The 26,693-nt window shown below is 38.0% G+C and overlaps 1 protein-coding gene across 1 annotated transcript in view; it reads right to left on the bottom strand.

Annotated features, from left to right (window-relative positions):
- Positions 1 to 26,693, bottom strand: part of CAMK4 (calcium/calmodulin dependent protein kinase IV) — a 216,827-nt gene that overhangs the window by 175,300 nt on the left and 14,834 nt on the right. The gene's annotated exons all lie outside the window — the stretch shown is intronic.

Below are 26,693 nucleotides of genomic sequence, written 5' to 3'. Positions count from 1 at the left end.
CTAAATCATACCTGAATGTATCAGAGTGAGGAAAAGTGATGTATACAATCTAACGATTAGGTGTGGAAGGCCCTAGAAACTTAATTTTCTTATTGCCAACTATTTCATAAACACTGTGCTTGGTGACGCAGTGAATAAGGACCCGCCTGCCATTGCAGGGGACACGGGTTCGAGCCCTGGTCAGGGAAGATCCCACATGCCGCAGAGCAAATAAGCCCGTGCGCCACAACTACTGAGCCTGCGCTCTAGAGCCCGCGACCCACAACTACTGAAACCCACATGCCTAGAGCCCGTGCTCCGCAACGAGAAGCCACCGCAATGAGAAGCCCACGCACCGCAACAAAGAGTAGTCCCCGCTCGCCGCAACTAGAGAAAGCCTACACGCAGCAACAAAGACCCAACGCAGCCGAAAATAAATAAATAAATAAATTAATTAATTAAAAAAATAAAATAAATACTGTGCATAGAGACAAAGATCTACAGATAAATGACTCAAAACCTTTTTAAAACAATGGCCTCTTTAAAAGTCTTCTGTAAATTCTGTAGAGATACCCATGACTCCCTTTCTACCACAGCCACATTTCCCACTAAAGAATTTATTTTAATTCCTTCAAACTGGCACTCAGACATTTTGCAACTTTGTGGAAATACGTGAATAATTTTATTTACAACCTTTCCAAGTAATTAATTATCTCAATTACAAAAACTGAAATCTGTAACATTACCTAATTTCTAATTTGCAATCACTGGCATAGTGCATGACATGAATATGTTAACTCAAGCGTTAAGTTTTATGTGAATTTAAGTAAGCTGTAGTCTCTCATGATTATGGTCCCAAAACATATTGTTCAAATCTAGATTCAAATCTAGGTTCCTGCCACTTAACAGCTGGATGTCCTTAGGAAATTTATTTAACTTCTCTGTACTTCAGCTTTCTCACCTACAAATGGAGGAGATAAAAATCTACCTCTTGAGTTATTATTATGGTAATCACAATTTTTTGTGGGAATCACAATACATTAAGTGATTACCTAATATATATGAAAATGCTTAACACCACTAATGGCATTTATACATTGGTTCCCTTCCCTATACCATAACATAGATGAAGACTGAAAGGAAAGAAAGAAGGGAGAATGGAAGAAAGAAAGCAATAGTGGTCATGAAGAGACCTCTTTAGCAGAAATAAAGCAAAGAAATCCAGAAATCATAAATTGGAACAAAAATTCTCGCCACATCTCTCAGGATATCTGACCTTTATGGTAAATTACCCATCTTTTAACTTCACTCAATAACCATAAACACACACACACACACAAAACTAGGACTGTCTTGGGGCTAGACACAATAATTAGGACTATGACCACAGGGCAGAAAAAGACATACCCTATTCACTCTATGGGTTTATGGGTTGAGAGACACTCAGAGAAGACTTCTCAGTATATCTAAAAAGACCACTGAAGAATAGGGGGAGAGAGAGAATGTTCCATTAAGTAAGCAGTAAGGAAACCAATGGTATGTGGATGATAGTGTCCATTTTGTTCTGTTTCTTTGCTAAAGCTTCAAATACAGAGCATATATGAACTTTTATGGCACATTTAGAGAACTAGTGTCCTGGTAAGAAAACTTGGGAACTAAACATGAGAGGGTAGACTGATGATTAAGAGAGGGGAAAAGAATGAAGCAAGGACGAAGTATAAGCCCAATCAAAATCTAAGATGTAATCTTGTCAAAAATTAGGATGATTCTGTTTTTCTACGAATTTATTTGTATAGTAACAATGTACAAAAAAATAGGCACTGGGAAAAAACACTGTAATTGAAATACTACATCATTTTACTAACCACTGAGAGATACTCCCACCTACTGCTTGCTATGATCTCACATCTATCTAACTTCCAGCTCCTTGCTCCTCTCCTCTCACTAGCCAGTCCAATCATAGCTATTTGGTCTACTGAAGCAATGTGGCAGAGAAACTCAAATAAACCATGGTGCAAGTGTAACTGACTGGTCCATTCGGCTTCAACAACTACACAATGGTTAACATGCCTTAAAGGGCTCCTTGCGCCAGCCCCTTGCCCAGTGACTTAATCTCACTGCACCTCTTAATTCCTCATGTACGGTAGACACTATTTTATCTTTATCTGAACGGTGAAGAAATCGAAATGCAGAGATGTTTATTAACATGCCCAAGGTCCTTCAGTTTAAAATGTGGTACCTATGTCTCATCCAAATTCCATGGTCTTAAATACTACCCCATATGTATTCCACAGACTTTTTTTCATTCAGTAAATACTAGGTAATTACTATATGCTAAGCACTGTGCTTGGTACTCAGAAATCCAGGTTGCAGGTTGGAGAAACTGGACAACTAAATTGATGCAAACTGAGGTTTTGCCAGAATGATAAAATGAAGAATGATGAGGAATTGAGGATACTTTCAAGACGGTATGAAGGAGTGGTTCATGGAATTTAAGAGAAATGAGAAAAAAGGGGACAAGGGGAAGCTGATAGGCAAGAAGGGAACTGAGGAGCCAAAGGCTGAAGAAGAAAGAGTATTTTAACAGTAATCATGTAAGAAAGCAGAAAAGAAAGGCTGCAGTCCAAGATTGGGATGCAGGAATTAATACTTTCAGGTGTGGAGCCATTCTGTAATTAGGTAAAGGTCACTAAGGACAAAGAGGATGAGGAATCCAGAGGCCAGGGTGATGGTGGTCACCAGAGGGAGAAAGTAAATGTGATCTAAGCACTGAGCTGTTCAGTGTACGAGGGAGAGTGACAGTGAAGAGATGGACAGGAAGGAGAAAAGGTAGTGGATGGGACAGTGAGAGCCTAAGGAGAAAGGAGCTTCACACAACCATTTACACCAGAACCTACATCTGATATTGTTTTTATCACTGTAACAGGGTTAACATTTAAAACATATTGCCTATGTGTGTTTTCATTTCTCTTCCCAGGAAATCATGTTTTCCAGCAGATATTCTGACATTGTAACAAAATGGAAGGGGAGGGGGAAACTCTTCCTTGGGATGGAGAAGGGTATTGCACAGGAAGCCACTGTAAGGTTGGAGGAGGGAATGAAAGGCTGCCAGATACAGCCTAGTGGACTGTGGGAGCAGAGGAGAGATACTGGCAGGACTGAAAGGCAGATGCACAGGTCCTTTACTTTCCCACTCTGGGAAGGGCAGAGCATTATGTAAACTTTTAGGTAGGTATAGGTAGCTCTAAAACACTGCAAAGTCTGGCTAGTGGCACATTTCCATGCATGCTGTCTGAGGAAGTGCTTCACATGCCCACACCCAGCATTGTATGACATATAGCAGAGCACAAGTAGCTGAAAGTGGCTCAATGGGTGAGCTGAGTTAGAGCTCCAAGGCCCCCATGCTCTCTATTAGGGCATTCAGGGAATCCAGGAGAAGATGAGGAGGTGCTAATAGGGTTGGAGTGGGACTAAATAAGCACAGTGTGCAGGGACTTTGTGAGCAAAGACAAAGAATTTGGACCAGGGGCATCAGCTGTAAGTGCTCATGTGGTACCCACATTGTAAGTCATGCAGACAGACTTCAGCAGCCGCGGGTCTCGAAAGTGAACCAAATCAGTCCCTGCACAGCAAGGACCCAGGAAGGTCCAAAGGATGTGGATTGGTTATGTGACTCCCATTAGTCCCACTAAGATATCATGTAAGCCCCATTCCCTCACACAACCAGATGCCACTTTGGAGAAGAAAAGAAGGAAAGGAAGAAATATGTAAGAGATTGAATATTCACTTGAAAAAGACTGAGCTGTCCAAAATAGGTTACTTAAGTCAGAAGATAATATGATACAATAAATTGTCAAGTTTAAGGTTTACCTTTTCCATTCTCCCCAGTCAAACCCTTCACAAACCCCACTACTCAATGCAAATCAGCTCACAAACAGAACATTAAGTACCTCCGTTTTCTTGGCAAATATGCATACGGTGTGCAAATTCACAGTTTCAACGTACACAAACATTGAAAAGTAATTCTTTCAAGTTATCATTATTGGTACATATTAAAATACTTTTAAACTAAATTTCCCATACCTTAATTTCATCTTATTTCTTCTAGTCATATACCTCTACATCATCAAATCAATCTTCCCTGCTTTTAGATTTTTCCTTTGCTGCTTATCATTATTTGTATATAATATCCTTTCTTAAACTGATATAATTCAAGTTGTATATATTTAGCTTCTATAATTTTTCCTTTTAAATGAATCCCCATGTTTCCTTAATTTGATTTTTCCTGTTCTACATGTCATTTCTTTATTTTTAATACCTTTCAGGTTTAGAAGCAGCTAGAAAGGAATGCCTTGTGAGTCATGACTCATTAAAATAGGAGCAGAAAGAAATTATCCTTGACATGCCACACATCACACATCGGCCTTCTCAGCTATTAAATCACCACATAAAGGTATACAGTATGATTTCCACTACCATTCCTATTTCCTTCATACTTAATATTTTCAGAGTTAAATTTGAGTTTAGCTGCCCCAAAACCTGCTGCACAAAAGCTCAAAAGACCTTACTTTTTTCCTCATTAATTTCCTGCAAATGTTAAGATTTCCTTGTACAAAGTAACAGTTTACACAGTAAAACTGAGTGGTGCACATATGGTAAACCTCTGTACCTTCCTCTTAATCTTGCTTTGAACCTAAAGCTGCTCTAAAAATATTGAGTCTCAAAAAAACTGAGTGGGGGTCATTCATGGGCTGGTAACCCAAGGGACCCTGCTGGTGTGAAAATTCCAGCCTTCCCATTATTCCTGTTGAAATCTGTTTCAGCTTCCCTTTTTCTCCTAAAGGATGAACACTAATATATGTTATTCCAAAATGAATCCATTAAACCCCTTTTCTATCCTAGATCTATTACAAACACACCTCCATCTTTATGTGAACAACAATTAAGATCCTCTCAAAGTAGTTTCAAGGAATTGGCCATTAAAATATACCTTAGCAGGAAACAAAAAATCAGCACTATGTTCACTGGAAGAAAAGCATATAAAAGGAGAATTGATGATCCCTAATGGACCTAATAATTTCATGAGTGTGGAAGTTCTCTTTACTACAAGAGGAGTAAAAATAATGAATTGTAGAGGGCCTACCTCTAGCCTCTACCAGGTGGCTCCTCACAGTGAAATATACTGGGCCTAATGATACCACTCTACTTCTTGAGTGTGTAATTCCCACTAGGGTTCTCTTGGAATCCACTGACAACCTCAAGTATAGAGAAGGGAATACTGAGGAAAAATCATTCCTATTAATCAGTACTATTTGTTACGCAAACAAATAAATGATACTGTGGTCTGTAACTTTCTAAATCAATTAGAATATGTGCACAACATAGTCATCAGTATTCTTGCTAACATTTTCTAAATCAAAAGCAATATATAAATCATACTGGTGGCGATAGTGTTAAAACTGTTATTCTGAGGATATTGTGTTTGTAATGTGGGATATTCTAATTCTATCACCCCCTGTATCCTTCAGAACCAAGATTCTCAATGTGGAAGAAAGAAAACCACATAGTCCTAAATCTGAATCATAAGTATTAATGTTAATTTATGTATATATAATGAAAAAGCCTAGAAACAATGGCAAATCCTGTCTCAACGAGCACCACTGGGCCCAAATTACAGTCTTGAAACACATTTACCACTAAAGAAAACCAGGACTTTTTGGAGAAACGGCTGATCCCTGGTCTAGGGTAGGGAAGGTATAAGGAGAGCCCAGAATATCTTAACAAAGTAGATAGCAAGGAAGCTATCAGAGACTAGTACGGTCATTTATAAAGGATTTAGGAGCCAACCTGAAGAGCATCCTACTGGCCAAAGATGTGGGAATGAAGCTAACAACTGGGCCAGTATTCAGAACTAGAAGAGAAGAGGAACTAGGCTTTGGGAAGTGTCAATATTTAATGGACAAGTAGAGAATATTCCACTAGAGAAGAAAGAGACTAAGAGGCAAAGAGAAAAAAAAAAAACACAGAGGATGTTATATCATGGAAACTAATGGAAAAAAATGTTTCAAGGACAGAGTGGTCATCAGCATCAAATATTCTAAGAATTCAAATAAGATAAGAGTTGAAACACATCCAATGGATTTAGCACTTTGACACCCTTAGCTGGGGCTGTGGTACACTGGTATATGGCTCAACTAAAATATATGAATGCGATATACAAACAAAATGTCACAGTGATAGACATGTGATTTGTATGGCAAAACATCTCTGAGACAAGTATGATTCAATCTGGTGTGTGTGACACGTGTGTGTTGGGGTAGGGGGAAGGGGAAGGAGTGAAAGATTTACAGAGAAAATTAGGCCAACTAAGCCAATCTGTTGAGAAAGCCTGATAAATAGCAAGCCAGTAATTCATAAAAAATAAAGACCAAAGTCAAGTCTGGATGTTTCAACTCTGCCAAAAGTGTGAAACATTTTGAGGATACATAGAGATAGTAAACGTGCTTTTAAATACATGAGAATAGTAAAATGGACCCCAAAATCTATTCCTGATACAACCTACAGGAAGAGATAGTTCATAAGTATAAAGGTAAAAAAACTTAGGTTTGAAGAATGGAGTAACTCCAATTCAGGATAAATGTATAAAGGGAAAAGTTCCTTGTGAGTACACAATTTGTCTCCGTGTGTGTGTGTGTGTGTGTGTGTCTTGAATACATTTCTTTAGGAAGACTACCATCCTACCAAACCATTATTCCATCATCTCTGGACTGTCATATCACAAAAGACTGCTAATCGGTTGGTCTTCCTGCCTCCAGTTTGTCTTCACTCCAATCCATTCTGCTAAAAGATGTCTAATTTACACTGTTGTGCTAGTGGCACTCTGGCTAAGAAGTGGCTCCCACCACCTACCAAAGACATTTCAAGGCCTTCCAGCATAGAGGTCTATTCCAAAACTTCATGTTGATGCTGTTGCTCATCTGAAAAACTTGTCATTTCCTTTATATGTGCCATTTCCTCCATCTGTCGAAATCATAGTGATCTCTAAAACCCAAGATGAAACATATCTATTAATGGAGCATTTCCTGTTCATCTCCTCTCTGATTACTCCCTTTTCTGGATCCTTCTATTATTTGTTCTGCCTTTTTAATGGAATTTATAAGATATAGCTTTATTTCATGTTTATCAGAATACAAAGTTTATCTCTCCCTACTAAATTTCATATTCCTTGAAGACAGGGTAAACATCTTACTCTCATGTGTATACCTCATAATAAGCAGTAAAAAGCTTGATTCTGTACCTGATGGATAAAGCCTTATTAAAGCGAATAAATAATATGTGTATAATGAGAGAAGCTAAATTTTAAGAGGTTCCTTGGAAGTAGGCATAGAGTATACTTAGAGAACCAAAAGTATGTGACTACTCGTGAATATTATCAATTCATCTTGATTCCCCAAAGTTAAATATAAACACTAAAAGACAGCTTGATAACCAGATGCCCAGATAAAGACAACAGCCAGTCAGTAAGCCACCTGATGTATGGAATTGTGCAATACTCATCTCTGATTCCCAATCAATGTTGCATTGGACCTAGCAGACAGTAGGACATCAGTAAGTGATATTTATTTAGAAAACTGATTAATTAACTCACTCAACTATCTACTGAGCATATCAGTGTTCTAGGGGTGTTCTTGGTGCTTTGGTTACAGCAGTATATAATTAGAGGCAAGATCCTTGCCTTCATGGGGCTTATATTCTCAAAGCACCTTGACAAGCAAAACAAAGAGATAAACAAGAAAATTTTCAGGTAACTATAAGTAACAGAAAGGACAGTGTGCCTGGGGATCGTGATCCAGTAGGAGAGTGGTAAGAGGTGAGAGGTTAGGTGGATGAGGTAGGCAGAGTCTAAAGTCTATTGGGTTTCGAGGGTCACAGTTTGAAATTTATTTTGAGTATACTGGGAAGAAATGGGAGAGTTTTACAGATATTAGGAAGAACAATTTGGTTTAGTTTACATTTTTAAAGGCTTACTCTGTGTAAAAAATAGATACTATAGAGGCAATAAAAACTGCTGTAAATCCAGCTGAGATGTGAGAGGCTGGCTTGGAATTGGGTTGAGACAGATAGAGAGGGCAATGGTGATGGGGTTTGGTGAAGCAGGCTAGTGCGGGAGCAATATGGCAGGAAAGAAATGGATCAGTGAACAAATGTGGCAATACAAACGAAGATAAAAGTGAAGGAATGAATCACAGTATTTCCTAAAGAGCTCAAGTTATTGATTGTCCCCAAACAGCCTTTACTGACCACTCGACTTGAGGCAGGAGATAGATGGGTCCCCGGGGCAAACAACTGGAATTTGTTCTCTGTGGACCGATACTCCAAAACAAAAAGAGCAGGACAATCGAGGGAGAAGGCTGGGCCCTGCCCAAGAAGATAAGAGACCACATATTTCTCATTCTCAAAGTCAGGAGACCTCCCCAACTACACATGCGCAGAAAAGCTCCTTAGAGGTCAAAAAGGGAGGGGGAGCCACCCCATAGTAAGTGATGCTAACTACGCATAGACCTCTTCGGTAGAGTCCATCTTGGCTAAGAGATGCGCATGCACACATGGGAGGATCCTGAGATAAACCAAATACGGACTGTGAACCAGGCAAATCAAAATGACTGGCCAAAGAAACCCAGAAGAAATGCCCCATATAAGTGATTTAAACAGCCACGGAGGCGTGACTCTCTCTCTGTGAGCCCACCTGTGTGTCTATCCACACGTACTGTACTCTTTTTTCCTCCTAATAAACACGTTACTTGTTTCACTACTTTCCATCTTTGTGGGAATTCTTTTTCTGCAAAGCCGAAGAGCCAAGGCCTTGTCACTGACCACTGGTCTAGTGGCTAGGATTCGGTGCTCTCACTGCCGAGACCCGACCCCAATCTTTGGCCAGGAACCGAAACCCTGCTTCAAGCCACTGCAGGCCAAGGCCACCCGAGATCAAACTCAGTACCCTTACCGAGCTCTTATCTTTCCTTTATCTTCCCCAGTTCGCGCAAACTTTATATAAAATGTCAGGTCACAATGATAATTATGATATATGTAATATAATTTAAAAAACAGGCATGGGAAACTAAGTCAAACACCGTTTCCACCAAGTGAAAAAGAAAAATCATCTGATGTAGTCAAGAATCATTCTTGAAAGTGTACCTTCTAGAAAGATGGTGACGGTGAACTATGATCTCTTTGTGTTGTCTTACTGACTGCTACCCTTTCTTTTTAACTTATATGCTTTCTGGTTTAGTATGATTCATTTATTCTAGAAACAACCCAGCTAGGGTGCTAAATTACTATTTTCTATGCTGCAAAAAAGACTTACCCTAATGGGTATTTCCACAGGAAAGAGAAAGCAATAATACAAATCAATCAAACCAAAAATATTTGCCTGTGTGATAAATGCATTCACCTTATAATAAATAGTCAGAAGGAAGAAAAGAGTGATAATTGCAAAGCATTTATTTTGAAGTGTTTTTTCATGTCTCCTCAAAAGGACATAACCTGAGGGAAATTATTCACAATTATAGCATATTATTAGGCTAAATATATAAAAATTGTATTAATAATGGTACCTGCCCTACTGCACAACCCATTTCACTGTTATCGATGGAATATGAAAAGCCACATGAAAGCAAGTTAAGTGGGTCATTATTTACCTTTTAGATTATGCTTATCCATCTGACCAAGATGGACTTAAAATTGTTTGACTGAACTTTAGACAGGTTTCTTCCTGACTATAGTCTCCTGACCTCCCTTTCCTTAGAGAATTTACTTTAGAAAACTGTCATTTATAATTTTTTCCTCTGCCCCTTTGAGATATAAATCTTCTATAACCCAGGAATGTCTTTCTTTCTCCAGGACAGGGGACATATCCCTTTGAAATGTAACCATCAAGAAAGATAGCATCCTTATCTTCCAGTCTCTGTGTGAAGGTAGGAGCCTAACTTCCGTAAGCACTGATTAGCAGATACAGATGGCCTAATCACATTGACCAATCTCCCCACTAGTGTCTTCCACTACTTTTCCACTAGCTCAACTCAGCACTTAAAAACACTCCTGCCTTTTATTTCAGTGGAATTGAATTCAAGCTCAACTAATACAATAAACTCTCTCCTATTACAATAATCTCTCTCCCCTATTGCAGTTGTCCTGTATAAAGTCTTCTTTGCTGATTTAGCTGGTTTGGTGAAATTTTTCTTTAATACAACAAAGTTGCAGAAGGAAGACCTAAGCTGGGTCTTCACAGCCCATGAACATATAGTGGTGGAGTGATGAGCCCAGGAATCCGTAGAAGGTGCTAATAAATGGACACAAGAATGAACCTGCAGAACTAAGATTCCTAAACTGTTAACCTATCAAGGATAAGGGCCTCTCTTTAATGCCGTAGGCTATATACCTTGAAAAAGGGAGATACATTGTATAAGTTTTGACTCTGGACAAGGGTTAAATATGTGGGGAAAAGAAATACTTTTAAGAAGGGCACAGTGCCAGTCACTCAGATTGGTATATATTCTAGTCCCAGAGAGATTAAGCTGGTTCACAAGAGGAGAAGGTCTGTAAGGAACAGTAAGTCATGGGATAAGGCCTTATTACTGAAGGGATAAGAGGTAAATTCTGCTTGTGACCAATGCATAAATTGGAAGAGAATGCAACACAAGTGGGGGGAGCATTCCCCCCAACTTTTGCACAGTAAATGTGGGAACCAAATAGAGTGACTCTCTCCCAATGTTAGAAGCACAAAAAAGACCTCACTATGGTGACATGAAAGGCAGTTAGTTGCCAAAGGTAGAAGATGAAATCTCAAGGATGATGAGGTGAGGAAGATGAAGACAATTATTATTGTGATTGCTTGTGACAAAGTTGTGAGTTTTAGAAGAATCAGGAAAAACTTCACCATGTATGACAATGAAACTGTATCGCAGAAAATGAACAGGGGTTCATCATATGACAAGGTCTGACAAAAGGCATTCTGAGAAGAGTGACAGTGCATTTTAGGATGGAGGTGCCAAAAATTAAGCTGGCAGCCAATTTACATATCCAAAAATGCAGGGAGAGATCAGATTGCAAAACGTCTTAAGAACCATGATTGAGATGATCAGATTTTAATTAGAAAGATATTTCTGATTTTATAAGGAGGCAATATATTCTGATTTTATAAGGAGGGTAAATGTTAAGGGGAAGAAATTAGGGATCAGGATACATGTTAGGGTACCACTGAAGTAATAATCCAAGTGTGAAAGATTGAGGGCTTCAACAAAGTAGTGGCAGTAGAGATATAGAGAAGCTTCTGGACTTGAAGGATCTTCAGGGTTGGGAAGTCAGGGAGTGAACTGAGAGATAATAAGGGGTGAACAGAGCCAAGGAAGAGATTGAGATTAACCACATGGGAGCTTGGAAGTGTAAAAGCAGGTATATAGGGAGAGAAACAGGAATTTTTGGAGGGAGATAAAATATTCAGATTGGAAAATCAGGCCTACGGTTCAGAAGAGAGTTGGGTGCTACAGATACATATTCGAGACAAGAATACTGAGTTATAACCAAAAATGTTGGCACATACAAGATCACTGAGCAAGAGCTGTAGAGGAAGACAAGAAGGCTGAGGGTGTAGCTTGGGGGAAGCCTACACTTCAGGAATAGACCAAGAAATAAACAACTGTGAAGAAGGGAGAGAAGGGCCAGTGAGGTATGAAGGAGATTTTACCAGAAGACATGGTATAAGTGGAACCAAAGGAAAATGTTTCCAAAAGTTTTGATGATCAAAGCCATCAAATGCCAGAAAGAAGTCAATGAATATAAAGACAAAAATCCTGTTGAACTTGGCTAATAAAAGAAGACCTTAGTGTTTAAGTTTTAGTGACCTAGTAGGACAGAATCAAGATTGATCTAGATAGAGAATGGGAGACCAAGATGAGGAGAAAACAAGTGGACTGACTTCTCCTTCAAGAATGTTAGCCATAAAAGGAAAAAGAGATACGCTTATTTTGTCCTTTAAAAATCTTTTCAGCTATTATTTATGATGATATCAAAAGAATTTATAGACAATGTACAAGGGTATATAATTGATATGTTCTTGCAAAATGGCTTATAAATTGAGTTACTTTCTCCTTAATTCATCTAAAGTTTTCAGGAATACTTTGTCACTTTTGATCGATCTTAAATTGGCATTGCTTCCTAACACATCAGTTTTATATTTTTCTATTTCCAGATCTGTCAATTTGTTAATGATCTATAAAAACCCACTTTCACACCCTAAAGGAGTTCACTCTTACATGAATGTCACAGGAAATACTTTGATAACATGAAACTCTCTTGAAATACTTTTAATTAGTTTTATACAGTGGAAATTTTGTGAATCACATTTTCTTAATGGAAATCAGAACAATTAGGAGATCACACATATGGCTATGGTATTTTATAAATTACAACATCTTCTAATCACTTGGAGCAATGCATGTGGGTCACTGTAATGATCTGGTGAAGAGAATTCAGGGCAGTATAACTTTACCTATCCTCCAGAGACCACAGATCCCTGTTACTTCCAATGGATTGTCAGAAATGTGCCCATTTCTCCTTCAGTATTCTTCTCATGGATACCATGAGTACAGTAAGAACATCCTATTGGGTACTTAGGTTAAAATCACTTTTTCTTTCTTTTCTATACTTCAAATCAAATTACACTAAGAGAATCCATTAGTTGCTGCAATTTTTCCCTGGACTGCACTCAGTTTTAAAAGAATAGTCAGTATCAAAATATATATGGCTATATATGGGGTATGTGTGTGTGTTCTAAAGATGAGAAAACTTACTTTAAAAGGAATCGTTTTGTCTTTACACTATTAGCTTTAAAATTACTTAGTTCCTGCAATACTGCAGATTCCAATCCATTACCCACATATCCAAAAATACACTGGAGGAGGTTGGTATTTTGAGTGGTGTAAAACAGTGTTGTGGTAACTAGGAAATGAGCTTTTAATTAGAACACCATCAGAGACTCCAAATGATCATAAGATGATGATGCAATGAATCTATAAATACAAAGCTTCTGAGACTACAAAGATAAATAATGGGGACTTTACAAATACAGCTTGGGGCTCTGGGGATGCGAACACACAATTCAGCTCTTGTTTTCATTCCCAAGACAGGCTGAGCTAAGGTGCTGTAGAAATTGTTACTCTAAAAGTGGGCATTAGAGATCTTAGGGAACTTTAGATAATGGCTTTTTAAAGGCTCCGCTGCATTTACTCAAAACTCTGACCTAGCTGAAGTTGTTGGCAAAGATAAGCAGTTTGGTAAACTCTACCAAGAGATACACAGAAAATTAGAAAATCAGCCTACTACACACAAAAATAAACTTGCTGGGCATGAGTCCAAGATTACCCACTCAGATTATAATAAAGACTGCTGCGAACATTTTCTCTTTGTAAGGAGAAATATAATTGCTTGGTACCTGGAAAGACATTTTCTATCCACAGCTCACCAAGTGAGTAGATCCGATGCAGGTAATGAGGGCATGGAATGGGTAGATCAAAGTTATTTGTAAGACACAGGAACCAGGCCCCCTGGCCATCAAGAACAGCTCAGATAACATTCAACTATGCTATTAGACCATCAATAAACTCAGTCAGAAATGTACTTCAGTCACACCAGGGAATTCCAGTAATCAGCCCCAATTTAGAAGACACAAAAAACTGCTCTATTTTTTTTTCAACGTTCTAAGTAAAGGTTGGACAAAGGTCAGCTTTAGGAACACTGAGACTTCATTGGATTCTTTTGCAGTCACTGAGCTCACTGCAGTGCTATTGCCGCATGGTGCTTCAGGTTTCCCCCAGCACCTGATGTGGGCCCCATCAAAGTCAACACAAGTAATTACACAGGGTATGGAAATAAGCCCCCAAGAACCAGAACCCCAGAGAAAACCAGGGAATTGAGACCAGTACCTTCATTAATCATAATTAGCTTTATTTTTACCACCATCACCCAAAGAATTGTAGATGCCAATGTTGATGCAATGCTGAGGTATTAGCAGTGACAATCCCTTGCCCTGTAGTTGCTGGCAAACATAGGTGATAAAGAGTAGATGGGATGAGCAGATGTATTTATGAGAAGGGATTTCTGAATCCTGAGAGAAACTGACCTCTTGGTCCCTCAGTTTCTCTCTTAAAATGTTAACTCTACATATCTTACATGAATATCATCTCTGCCACACTTTAAAATTTGTATTTTGATGTTAATATCAGTTCATGTCATCACAGAGTGAGAAGGAGTTAAATGAGGCTGACAGGTCTATTCCCTGTGTTTTATCAAGGGTGTCAACCCTGCTCACAATCTAGAAAAGGATTCTGAGCGGACCTGGGATCATCTTACAGCCCACACTGCAATGGTCAAATTGCAGCAATCTGCCTCCTGGAGGGTCTGCCCACAATGACCTCCTTTTGGGTCTCACATGCTCCCCACCCTAATCCCCATTTTCTGTCAGCTTCTCTTTTTGTGTCAAACTCATAAAATGAGTTAATAGGATGCAGCAACATATCTAGTTATATCCCAGGAGGCAGAACTAAAGCACTTGCCCTCAACTCCCAAAACAGACTTTTGACTATGTTTGAGAACAAGATTGGAGTCCCTTCCATCTCTATGTGCAGCAATAATCTAGAGGAAGATCACTTATTCTGGGCTTCTATTTTTCATAAGCCAGGTTCAATGTTCCGATCTTAAACTGACAGTTTTACCAGAATTCTATATCTGAGCACCACAAGACTTCTGAAATGCTTTCTAGGTGAAAAGAAAATATTTATATATAACATAACAAGCAATTCATTATTTAAATAACTGAAATTTATTTGGAAATTATCCAAATAATGAATTGACCTGTCATTATGTAGCTTAATGGAGTTGATAATGACAAAAGCCTTGTCTGAGATGAAGAAATATCAGTGTGCATATAGGAATATAAAATTAGAAAATTAAAGTGGTCATTTCTGGCACACTTATTTTTTAAAAATAAAAAAATGTATAAAATCTCAATAGCTTCTTAATAGCTAAATCTTTTTAATCGTCCATAAAATTAAATAAATACTATCAAGATCATTGTAGTTAAGTGTTTAAGCAAATGTGCCATGTTCATTTCTGTTCTTTTTCTTTTTTTAAAATACCATGTTTCACTCTCATCAACATTGAAGTTGTTAACTATTTTGATATGGCATTGCGTTCCCCTTTTCTGCTCCTTTTTGATGAATAGTAAATAACGGAACATAAAACAGTATTGGAGTTCTCCAGGTGACAGGACTGAGAAAAGCAAATGCTGACCATCTGTTGAGGCAGAACAGCCCGGCCCTGTCCGGAATTGGAAGTGACTCTCCTCCCAGGCTTCTAGGGCAAGCGGGCAGGCAGCACCTGCGGTTGGTTGGGGATATCTGCTCAAAAAAGGCACATGAGCACGTGGCTCCAAGGCTGTTCCATATGCAGCTGCCAGAACCCAAAGGTGCTTTTGGAGGAAGATGAAAGGCAGGAGTGGTGGTGCAGAAGAGGCACAATGAAGTATCACCCATGCAGAAATGAGTGTCCACCTCCACATCAGAGACTAAGACATTACCAGCGTGAATGTGTGTGTGTGCTGCTATAAACTAGTTATTTAATCAGCAAAGGCCAAATGACAAAGAAATAAGTCTCTGTAGACAAGGAAACAGGCTTAACAAAAATTAGAAAGCTAATACAAATGCAAATACAATTTACAGCCTTATATCTCTTTATACATTGTCTATGCAGAGCTCTCACCAATACAGGTAGCATCATTTGCTATTGCTAAGTAGTTGTCAGACTGGTGAAAATTTGTAGACTACTGGAATTATTTTTCTAGCCCATGCAATGCTGCATTAATAACTATCATTATGTTAGGGGAAAGTTCCTTATCCAGTCCTTATTTTGAAAATCAGTAGAATCAAAGGTAAAAGAATTTCTCCAGAAAAAAAAACCAAACAAACCTGTAGCAAGTCACAAAATATTTAGTCAAAGTTTTTCTAGCAAGTTCTTTTTATAAGCATCACATCACAATTCACTTACTATTGCAACATTATTATTCTTTAGGTACTAGCCTATTGCTAAGAATGTCATAGATTTTTAAAATTAAGTATTATGTATACATTCTTATTGAGGCCTATAAGTAAGGCTCATAGAATTTTGTTACACTAACCATTAGTGTAACCATTAGTAACCACAGTTCCCCAAAACTGTTTTCAATTTAAAGTGGTTAAGTGGAGAGCTCCAGGGAAAATATAAAAGAAAATGCTGGTCTTGAATATATCATGAAGGCCTAAATAAGGAAGTAGTCTTATTTGTGTTCTTCCACACTTACCCATACTAAACAAAAATATGTAAGAAGGCACTTACTCTTTCTGGCTTTACAATATGTCATACTATTTACAGCATGAGCCCTATATCTCTATGTACAGATGGTACTTCAGCAGCCAACGATGAAGAACCCACATGAATCAACTGAAGAAGCCAATACAAATGACGTTGACAAAGTTTAAAATACACCTCCAAATAGATCCATTCTTGGAAAGTGTGTGACTACAGACTTGGGGAGTAATTCCCAGAGTTGTCATGAATATGATGGTGCCTTGGTATTCTACAATGATGACTATGCCTTGGCATCCCATAACTCTCTGCCCTAGCCCAGATGCTTTCTGTTATGCTAACATGAATCAAGAAGCAATACAAGCATAAAGAAAAAGAAAATGTACATATATGCAAGAGTTTGGACTCATAATTATTCCCTGCTCTCTCCCATCAAATCTGAGTTCATTAATGGCAAGGAGACATGAACACTGAAGACCTGGTGAACCCCAAACTCACTGCCACAAAGTCATATACTTACACCACACAAAATGAACTAGAAAAGTATGAGCTGCCTCAATGTATGTCTGTACCAGGAAGCCTTCACTGATGAACACATATTGAAATTTCCCTTCCATCACAGTTATGTATCACATTCTTACTTATTTAGATTTGATATTTAGAAGCATTTAAAGGGAAGGACAGACTAGGCAGAAAGGACAAAAATTAAAAGCAAATGGAGAGAATTAAAGAAAAGCACAGACACCAAAAAAATCACAGAAAGAAATAAAAACACTCTCAGATTGAATCCTCATAGCTGTATTTTTTATTTTAAAAAGAAGCTAAATGAAGAGACGGCTGTAATTAATCAGCCCTGCCTTCCTTCTAGACTTGTGATGCAGTGGGCATGGCAAACACACTGAACGTGTCTTGTTAGGTAGTTCCTCTCTGTTATGGTCTTGGAGGTTTTTTTTGTTTTTGTTTTTGTTTTTAAATTACTACCAGTGCACTTGTATATTTCCAAGATCAACTTGGACACCCAAGCAGACAATACCTCTGCTGGACTAAATGACCTTGGAGAAAGAATTCAAAAAAGACACCTATTCCTCTGGAATGAAGTGGCTTGGCCAGGGCAGAATGGACTGGATGTCACTTTTTTGGTCAAAAGCCTTTTTGCAGTGTACAAAAGATTGCTGAAGAGTAAAATATAATCAGATTATTAACAACGCAAGAGCCCTTCTTCTGGTAATAGAACCTCAGGAAAGTGCAGCTAAGAGAAGTGGAAAGTATAAAATGCAGCTACCCACATTATACTTCTTAAAGATACAGAAATTTCCACCACTCTAGAAGCTCAAGTTTTATCTAAGTTCAGGAGGCAACAGCAAAGAATGTCCAAGAATTTACAAAGCCAAGGCAGTTGTCGGGCTGACAAAAGTCACACTTCACTGAGCGGTGGGAAGTGCTAGACAAAGAGGATGAAAAATATGCGAAAGCTCAAGGAAAGGGCTCAGTATTGCCTGGCACAGGAGTCGAAGGTCAACGTGGAAGATAAAATGGTAGTCAGGACAGAAGATAATGGTGATTGGGAATGGAAAACTGAAAGAAAAATGAAGAGAGAGATGGGAAAATGGGATCCAGGTAAGCATAGAAAGTATGAAGAATGAAGCAGATATGAGGAAAAAGAAGTGAATGTTGAAGGGATGGAGATACTATACGAAGAGGCAGCAGTATACTGGGAAATGGCATTGAGCCTTCAGTTATGTGTGCATCATTCTAGAAATAAAGTCAGCACGTAATGAGCCCATAGGCACTGATCATGGATAACAAAAAATAATATGGGTTATCAGCTAAAAGTCACCAATTTTGGTCTTCTGATACTACTTTGAGGCCATTATCAGAAACAAACCTGATTTTTAAGAAAAGCCTGTATAGAATATCTTCTTTCTTTAAAGAAGTGCATCATGCCTTCAATCAGGTAGGACCAGCCCAAAGGACTCTCTCCCCCAGCTCTTCACAGTTCCCTGATGGTACAGTCACACCGTACCTCTGAAATGTGAAAGCACTCTGAATTGCCTGTGTCAGGTTCTAAGTATCAAATTGGTGTGCTTGGGCACTTTGCTCATAATTTCATTTCATTATATCTTAGATATTTTGTCTGGGACCTAGTAAATTCGACAGGGAATTCACTTCAGAAGAGGCAATGTGATAGTTTTAAGAGGTATAAGCTTTGGAATCAGACAGATAACCAGACCATCCTGGGCCACGGTGCTTACTGCCAGTGTGAGCTGGCAAGTTATTGCTTTCCCCAGGCCTCAGTTTCCGTGGGTTAATAATGCCCACTTGGCAGGTTATTGTGAGAGTTGAGGACAGTAAAGATAACATGCCCAGCTCATAGTACATACCTGTTAACAGTCAGCTGCTATCGCTATATGTGATTTTGTCTACTCAACGGAAGAACACATTAAATATGTTTTTATATTTTATATAAATTATATAAAAGCATATTAAAATCAATCAACAATAAATATATTTGTAAATTTATAAAACATTAACCTTAACCCTAAAACAAAGTAACTGTTTGGGGAGATAAATAATTAGACGAAAACAATTACACACATATACAAATACAAAAAGAACTGAGTATAACGTGAATAGTGATCATTTCTGAGTAATGGGATTAAAAGTAATTTTTATTGTATGCCTTTGTTTATCTATCATTTCCAAAATTTCTACACTTAAAACAAATTTATGCTGTAATTATTTATATATTTAATATATTTAAACATACTAATTTGTAATAAATATAGATACCTTTATATATATTATATATAAATATGGTAATATTTAGGTTATTCACTTTATAATCTGGGAAAAAAGGTTTTAAAGCCAGCTTTTTTCAGTTTTCAGGTTATTGTCTCAAACAGAACAGGCAATTTCAGGACTGTCTCTGTCCTCAAGAAGAAGAAACCTTTTAAGTTTTACAAGGTTGGGCTTTACCCCAACTTCTAGACTGATGGCAGCTTTAAAGCCTCTTTTTCTTTACGACAGTGAGGAAATGAACAGGAAATTAATATGGCCACTTTTTCATGCCTACACACACAAACTGGCTTTTAAGTATTCTGGTTGAATTCAATCAAACTTGCTATTTTAAAACAATAGTTTCTTCAGATTCAACTAGTACCTTTCTAATAATATCAGACTTTAAATTTTGATTTATTTTCCAAAAATATGTTTACTTGTTCACAACATCCATGCAGACAAATTAGGGTGGCCCTCATACAGTAAGCAGCTCAGAGGATTTGTCAGGGATCCAAGATACAGCTCGCATGCACAGGGACATGCAGGTGACAATCACATCTGCCTTTCATGCTCCACTGCCTTTCAGGCAAATGGATCTACCCACAACATGACTTGATTACTGGTCATAGCCTTTGGCCAGGACTTTAAGCCACATCCAGACTCTAAACCATCTCTAGACCGTATGATATTCCTGACAGGTTACAGGAGAGCAAATCTCAGCTCTGTTTGATCTAATAATTTGTCATCACAGTAAGAATGGATTTAAGCAGAGTTAAGGGAAAATATTTTTCTCCTCTAAGAGTCAGGCACAACATACACCAAGCACCACTGAGAGTAAAGCAACATGCTGGATACTGTGAGAGGATAGTAAAGCAAAACAAAAGCAAAAACAGAAACACTTTCAGGGCCTTAACCTGTCCTGTTCTTTTCTTTCACTTGTTTTCTATGGATTTAAATAATCTCTTAAGTGGAACAAAGTTATAGCCTGTCACATTAAAAAGTAAAAGTAATAAAATGAGACACTGTGTCCAGGACATAGAACCTGCTTCATCGTACTGAATGGTTCCCCACAGTGAGAAAATCTCCAAAGGTCAGCAAACAGTTTAAAGCTATTGCAATTTAATATCTGCCAAGGGGAAGTGATGGCTCTGAGCAAATATAAAGATCATTAACCCAAGACTTAATAACAATTCATTTTTCTAAAAATATTTCTCAGTCAACATTATTGAATTTCTACTTTGTGAAAACACAAAGTGTGATCCCAAAGGGGCTTATAATTTAACAGCGAAAGAGGAGCACACACTAATACATTTAAAAACACAAACAACAGAAACGTACAGACAAATAAAATTGCCCATAGTTACAGTAAAACCCTTTTTCTCAGTCATAATTTAATCCAGTGTTTCCCAAAATGTATTCACTAGTACAGTGAGATAAGTCTTCAGGGGAACAAAAAAATGTCCCTGATCAAATAAGTTTGAGAAATAGTTCAAAACCACAATGTACTTGAGCACATTAAAGAATGAAAAGTCCTAGAGCAACGTTTAATATAACATTTCTCAAATTTGTTTAAACACAGAACCCTTCTTTGACCTTACAATTATTAACATCTGTGACGGTTAGTTTTACGTGTCAACTTCGTTAGGCTATAGTAGCCTGTTATTCAATTAAACACCAGTCTTGATGTTTCTGTAAAGGTATTTTGTAGATCTCATTAACGTCTATAATTAGGTGACATTAAAGTATACAAGGTTATCTTCAATAATGTGGGTGGGCTTCATCCAACCAGTTGAAAGCCCTTAAGAACAAAACTGAGGTTTCCCTGAGAAAGAAGATATTCCACCTCAAGACTACAGCATCAGCTCCTGCCCAAGAGTTTCTAGTCTGCCTTCCTGCCCCACAAATTTTGGGCTTGCCAGTCTCCACATCACATAAGCCAATTCCTTGAAATAAATAAATAATATTTAAATGAGTATTTATTTATATTTTATAATATTTAAAATATTACTTAAAATAAATAATCTTTAAATAAATGTGCATTTGTGTGCATGTGTGTATTAATTACTGGTTCTGTTTCTCTGGCAGAACTCTGATGAAACATCCCAAGGAACTAATGTTTTACATAACTTTCTTTAGGGCACGCAATAAAGTCCCATCTTCTACCTCGGTAAAATCGTATCTTCTACAGCATAACTGCAGTCAGATGCCAGGAGCTGTATGCCTGAACCCCACTTAATTTAAGGGACATAATAAATATTGTTAGCTGCTACTCAGCATCTTTCCTACCAGCACCTACAGCCACCTCCAAGTTGGAAATGCCAGAGTCCTAAAAGTAGACCCTGACTAACACTAATCAAAAACTGTAATCTCTTCCCCTTTGTCTCCATGACTTGTTCAAGTATGGTGGTAATACAGGCTTAAGTCAATTAATGCACTGACACCCCTCGATCACGTTGATTGATTCTGCTTTATTAAGTGGTAGAAGGAAGTGAAGATCCTTACTGTCCTGGATGATGATGGTTGGTTGCCAACATCAGGACGGAAACTGTTGCATTTTGCTACCATGAGGAAAGCTGGCACGAAGACAAGCCAACAAACTTAGGAGGGCAACGCCGAAAGAAATGAAGAAAAATAAATGTGTTCCAAGTCAAACCACATGTAAAACCTGAACAACCTCTGGACTTTACTTATTTGAGCCAATTAATCCATTTCGTTGTTTAACATAATCTGAGTTGGTTTTCTTTTGGCACTTCAATATATGCTTGTTGAATTGCACCTGCATATAACAGTATCCTAACTAATTAAAGGGAATACAGAAGAGGTAAAAACTGAGTATATAAGAATATAAAAATCTCTGTTTAAGGATAAATGGACTGGGCAAGGCAGCAGAAAAGGGAAAAAAGAAGTTTGCTAAATGATTAGGTCAATACACGCTTCATGCTACCCAAATGCTCTGAGCAGATATAAGAATATATATGTCTGGGTAAACCTCAAACATCAAGGCTGCTTAAACACCTTTGAAAATTTGATGAAAGCTATGGTCACTTTCCTCAGAAAAATGATTACACACGCAATATTTTGCTTTCAATTTCAGGAGTTTCATATAGTCCTAAAACATAGGCATAGAGGTCTATGGATTAAAGTTAGGAATCCCTGCTCTACATGGTGGCAGGAAAAATTGCCAACATTGATTCTTCTTATAAATAGATATTGAAGAATAGAACTAAAAATGTGGTTTGGCTGAACACAGGTTGTACACTGTGAGAACCATTTGCTCCTGGGACTTGTGAGAACCACTTGCTCTGGGACTGATAACACTGTTCACATGATTATGAACACCCAACAGAATCTTATGGTAAGTTTTATTTACATCAGTAAACTTTGTCTATGAATGCTCAGCATTTCATGGCACACAGAGCATGGTTATCTTATCACTTTTAAAAAGGTAAGGGAAAATTTATCAGCAGATTGACAGGCAGTTAAGAGGTTTAAAAAGTGAGATCAGAGAATCAATTTGGGAGGTGGAAGTCTAGTGGAACTCACCTGTCACTTTTTAATGGAATTATGAGGATAAAAACCAGATTGAAGGGGCCAAAGTAGAAGCTGTTTGAGAGAAATTTAAAAATGGCTGTGCTGACTCATGTCAGGGAAGGCATACTAAGAAAGGAAGACGAGATAGAGCATTAAATATTATTAGTGTTGCATTCTTCAGCACAGGCTTAGATATAGGCATGGGAACAAAATAAGACATTGTTGCAATTTTCCCTGTTGTAGATAATGAAAATTTCTGTCATTCCTATCAACAATAAATAAAAATAGTTTTTGTTAGTTAAAGGAATTCAAACTTAACTTGACAGCCAATCACTGTAGTCAGCAAAACTACTGGGGTTAGGAAGAAAAATCAAGAATATTTATTTAATGCAAATCAGATGCTGGCAGCATTAATTGAAATTAAGAATAAATATCCAATATATTTCTGTTATAAATAACTTTTGGAATCAGTAGCATCCCCAGCTATAAGAAAATAGCCTTGGTCTCACGACATGTGCAGGCACCATAACAATACCTCCATGTAATTTTTCCAGTTCCTAAGTAGTGCTAAATATTGGAGTAATATATTAATTCATCTGCTCAAACATTCAATTTTCCTGGACTCAGGAAGAACAAAGAAAGCCTATTTATTTATATTATAGTTTAACATAGGTAGCCATTTTAAAGTGGATGGGGCACTTACATATTTGACTAGTTTCTTAATGAGTTGTATAAGAATGAGAATCTCAGCCCCCAAAGACCAACAGGAACAGACTGCACTCTGATTGCACTCTGACATGCATGCTAAGACTCTTAAATGTAATTTCAATATATTTAGGGACAGAGGTTTTTTTACAAGGTGAATGAACACTGTCCAAAATGTGAAAGAAATTAAGTGTAAAATATCCAATGTTTAATAGTTTTGTTGCATTTTAATTTTTAAGACTACATCCTATGCAAAAAAAAAAAAAAAAAAAAAAGAAGCACAACATAGAAAATAGTGCCAATTTAAAAATCATAATCTGTAAGAGCTTCTTGGAGATTAAGGAATGTTGTATTCTGAAATAACTCAGGAAAGCTCTAGGAGGAAGAGCTTGGAGTGGCTTAATTTAAGCCCTGGTCTCTTAAATGGCACTCGTGAGGGAAGGAAGTGTATCACAGAGTCAAAGTACAGAAGGCCAAGGTTCTGGCCCACTTCTACTACTAACTAGCTTTGGAGAGCTGGGAAAGACATGTGCCTTCCCTTGGCTTGATTTTCTAAGGTGCTATCCAGCTCTACAGTCCTGAAAATCTAAGTAAGAATCTTAAGAATGGTGTAGATGTACACACATTTTAGTCATATGCACATTTAGTCACGATATTTTCAGTGTTTTTACAATTTGAGGCTTGACAATGCCACGAACAGTGTCCCTTTTGAAAACAGGAGAGAACCATTATCTATGGCCCTCTCCCAGATATTTGCCTGAATCCTGCCTCATCCTCTCTGAAGCTTCAAAAGATGAAAAGAAAAGAAAAAAGAAGAGAAAAGACATGGTTGGCCTAGAAGGGAACAGGGACCACCACAGGGCTAGTAAAACTTTCAGTTATATTAACTCAATCAAAATATAACCTATATCCTTAGCAGAGCAGTAAAAAATCTTCCCTCTGCCAGAGCCTGTGCAGGCACATGGGAATGAAACTATCTTAGAAGCACCCCAATCAAGATGCAGAGGCAGGGGATCCTGCTAGCACTACACCAGAGCTATAGAAGCAGAGTGTAAGACGGCTTCCTCTGAGTCAGGCAAGGCTTTCCTGTGCTCACACGAAGAAGAAAAAGGTGTTGATATAGTAGACAAGGAGTGTATGGTGTGAAGGGTGCTTATTGGGGAAAGGACAGTGGAGGTGCTGCACACTGCACACACACTGAAATGGGGCAGCATGACAGATCCTACATAAGGAAAAATAGCTGGTTGGGCTGGAACCCAAGGTGAGAATTCAGGCTTGGTGAAGGTAAGACAGGAAAGCAACAGGAGCTGTTCTGAAAAGACCTGCTGTTCGTGCAAAAGGGTTCCACATCCTAGATGGGGTGCAAGACGTTAAAAGATTCTAAGCAGGGGAGTGGCATAATCAAACTTGGTCTTTGAAAGGTTACCTTCCAAGCGGAGTGGGAAGTGGATGAGAGTAGAGACAATATTTAAGATACCAGTGCAGTACTCTAGAAAAGAGTTCCTAATTTATAGAACTAAGAGGACCAGGACCCCTGATTTAAAATATATTTAAGAGAGGTCACACCCAATGACTTTCATTGAATTGTGCAATATACGTCATGCCAAGAACTTTATAATGCATGATCTCACTGAATCCTCATAATAAATTTATGAGATTATTATACCTCTTTTGAGACTCAGAATGGATAAGGGACTTTCCCAGGATCATATATCTGTTAAGTGAAAGAATATGTCTTATTAGCAGGGGTGAAGGAAAAATCCAGAATGTCTCCCATGATCCTAGGTAGGGAGCCAAGGTAGATGGTGGTAACATTTACTGAGATGGAATACACAAACAGAGAAGCAGGTTTGGTAATGGCTGTTGGTTGGAGGTGAGTGGAAGATGGAGTCAGTTTGAATAACCTGCATCACAGTTGCCTATATGGTCTTCCAACAGAGAGTTCAGCAGGCCATCTGAAATGAGAGCCATTCCTATTATGAATTATGCACCTACAAGACACAGAAAGAGACCAACTACTGTCTAGAGCCTATCTACCTCCATCAAAACAAAAGGGAGTTTTTGACTTCACACCTTCCCCTTAAACACACATCTCCAATACTCTCCATTGTCTAAGCACAAGATTCCAGGGACAGCTTCTACCAGATTCAAAGTTTCTCACCATCTAGTACATTCCTAATTGCATGATGTATGCTGGCAGTATATTTTTTTAAAAAATTTGGAAAATGACTTAAGGTATCCAATCATCTTATATACATATAAGAATTTATTAGTAATAAAACAATACCTCACAAATCTTCTCTACAGAACTACAAATAATATGTAGATATTCCTCCCTCCAAGAGGTGGAGCTTAATCACCCTCCCTCCCAAGAGTCGGTTATTTTAGCTTTAGCGACTCAGTTCCAAAGACTAGACAGAGTAGGGGAAGGGATACGTAGTAACCGTACAGCAGAGAAATCTGGCAAACACCACCTTCACCAAGTGATGAAGGTTAAAATCAACAGAGATGTCAGGTGGCTTCGAGTACCCCTGATAGGATGTGACAAGAAGGGCACTTCACCTCTGTGGTATTCTTTCCAAAAACTCACTACCCCAGTTAATCATGTGGAAAAATGACAGGCAAACCCAAATTAGGGGGCACTCTACAGGACACCTGTCCAATATTCCTCAAGACTGTCAAGGTCATGAAAAACAAGGAAAGACTGAGAAACTGTCACATATCAGAGAAGGCAAGGAAACATGTCAACTAAGTGCAGTGTGGTTGCCTGGATTAGAGTCTGGAACAGAGGGAGGACATTAATGGAAAAGCTGATGAAATCCAAATAAAGTCTGAAGTTAATAGTAAAAAAATTTATTATTATTATTAAAATAAAAAGTCTCATGCAGTATGTGCACAGCTTTTTTGCTTAATACAGTCACATAATTTGTCTTTTTAAAATCTTTGCAATAATCCTGTGAGAAAGGCACTAGTATTTTCATTCTACAGATGAGGAAAATGAAGCTCATTACAGTTTAAAAAATTCATTAACAATAGACAGCTAATAGGTACCAGAGTTGGAATGTATTTTTACACCATAGTTGCCACTGGGGGTTCTATTAATATCTGTTGGAGTCATGGGTTCATTTTATATGGCCTGCAGCCCTGATTTTTATTCTCAGAGTGCCTATAGCCAACTCATATTCAGAATCTTGGAATCAGAAGACATTTGAAAAGACTGTGATATCCAATCACTTAGGATTGTGATATCTAATCACCTCCTTCTTTACAGACAGCCATTCCAGAATTAATACCCCTGACCTGAA

This window comes from Eubalaena glacialis, chromosome 4 (assembly GCF_028564815.1).
Source record: "Eubalaena glacialis isolate mEubGla1 chromosome 4, mEubGla1.1.hap2.+ XY, whole genome shotgun sequence".
NCBI classification, from domain to species: Eukaryota; Metazoa; Chordata; class Mammalia; order Artiodactyla; family Balaenidae; genus Eubalaena; species Eubalaena glacialis.
The sequence above is the reverse complement of the archived record's forward strand: the minus strand, read 5'-3'. Positions and strand labels throughout refer to the sequence as shown.